This window comes from Monodelphis domestica, chromosome 4 (assembly GCF_027887165.1).
Source record: "Monodelphis domestica isolate mMonDom1 chromosome 4, mMonDom1.pri, whole genome shotgun sequence".
Classification (NCBI taxonomy): Eukaryota; Metazoa; Chordata; class Mammalia; order Didelphimorphia; family Didelphidae; genus Monodelphis; species Monodelphis domestica.
The window spans coordinates 198,988,062-198,990,064 of NC_077230.1; the positions used below are offsets into that span (position 1 = coordinate 198,988,062).

At 34.6% G+C, this 2,003-nt stretch overlaps 1 long non-coding RNA gene across 1 annotated transcript; it reads right to left on the reverse strand.

Annotated features, from left to right (window-relative positions):
• Positions 1-435: 435 nt before the first annotated feature.
• LOC107649148 (uncharacterized) lies at positions 436-877 on the reverse strand. The gene is made up of 2 exons (XR_001622602.2): positions 702-877; positions 436-650 (listed from the first exon to the last, which is right to left on the reverse strand). It is a non-coding gene; the product is annotated as an uncharacterized LOC107649148 (long non-coding RNA).
• Positions 878-2,003: the final 1,126 nt, after the last annotated feature.

The following is a 2,003-nucleotide window of genomic DNA, read 5'->3' on the forward strand; positions in this document are numbered from 1 at the left end:
AAAATAAATCTAATTACTGAAATACAAGGTTTTCTTGTAGGCAGTGGAAAGGTAGAAAAGGGGGAGAGCACTGCTCACCTATTTGAGTCCAGTATCTCAATAGTTTATGGAATGAAAGTCTTCAGAGAAATTAAGTTTTGTTGACAGGAACCAATTTTGTTTTAAATGGGAATCTCCAATGTTAGAATTTCAGTCAGTGTCAGAAATCTTCATAGGTGTCTTGAAATGCCCCCGAGAAATAGCTCCTCCTTCCACTTTCTTCTGTGTCTCTGCTGTAAAGATCCTGCTCCTTAGGAGAATTTCCCAAGAGGCCTTAATCAGTTCCTGTAAGATTCTATGGCTTACAAGACTCATCCACAGGGTCGGCCAGTCCTGTGACATCCTGTTTGGGGTAACGAAAAATGAAGAGTAACAAAAGAAGAGATGGACACTATATGAAAAGAGAGAAATAGTGCCAATTTTATTTGCTTCACACAGAACTTTTATAGGCAAAGACTACTTAGACAAAAAACCTACAGGAATGTACAACTCTACATTCCAGAAACCCTAATCTTGATCAAGGGATAGTCAGGTGTTCGAAGGTCAGCCTACATTCTTCCGTTAATGCAAATACAAAGGGGAAGGGGACAGACGAGGGGATAGGCGCCCACCTAATCGCAATTAGCCCTTCATAAATTTTATCCCGCAGCCTAGGCGCCCACCTAATCGCAATTAGCCCTTCATAAATTTTATCCCGCAGCCTTCTTGTTTACATTCCATCCTTGGTCCCAAGATGGGGGAAGGTGTCAATCCTTATCTTTGTCTGAAGCAAAGATAAGTAAGTCCACAACTTTATCTTAGGCAAATACAAATAAAGAAAAGAGGAGGTATTCCTCAACTACAAGTTCCCAACTGCCATTCCTGCTTCATGCACTGAAGAGTTCTCAACTTCCATTTTCCCCCAATGGTTCTTTTTTTTTTCTCTCTCCATCATTACAGATATTAGTGCTAGAATGATTTACTTTCAAGTTCTTGAGGGATATAATTAGCCAGAACAATTTTATGGTTTTAATTATTTTGGGTAACATTACATTTCAATATACTAGTCAAACTATCATATGTATGCAGAGTACAGCTCATTTTCAACAAGTTATTTTAAGATATGAATGTAGTCCATATCTTTTAACATAAATGATATTCTAGATACCTATATTCCACAAAAGAACCATATTTCTAGAATACTTTTCTTCTTTTGCCATTCTGGGGAAGTTCTACAATTTCTAAATTTTTGTAATATCATAGTACTCTATATTATCTTATTGAAGTCAAAACCCAAGATCACATTATATTTGCTGGAAGTGCACTGATATGCAGTTTGTTTAGTATACCACTGAATTATTCATTTCTTTATTAAGTGGTTACTGGTAGAAAAAAAATTCCTTCCAAAGTTTAAATTGAAATTATAAGGAGGTGATTCTTTTTGGGGGGAATTTGATTGCATCTCTTTGAAGGATGCAGCAATACCCATTAATACATTATAGATGAGAAAGAAAGATGGGACTTAGAACTTGAAGATACTTTCACCTCTTTTTGAACATTATTTTAATTATATTGATCAGAATCCCCTAATAAATCCTCTACATTTAAAAAAGGAACTCTGAATTACAGTGAGCATTTTGAAGATAACCTGAAGATATAACTACAAAATTGTACTTGAAGTTCTTACTTTAGAATTGATTTTATCCTGCATCTAGCAAAAACAAGAAATACAATTTTGTAGGAACTGGGCCATCTGGTTTTATAATTTTAATGATAGGATTTTTAAAAAATAGTCACTATGAAGAGAAAATCTGATATATCGATATTTGTGGCAGAGGGATTTAGTGTTGATAATTCTAGGAGAAACCCAAAATGACACTTCATAATAAATTGACATGAATTTTATACTTGGTAAATTATGTATGGGAAAAATGTTGTGAAATATGATATTGGAATTAATGGAGAGAAGCCAGAAGCTTATTATA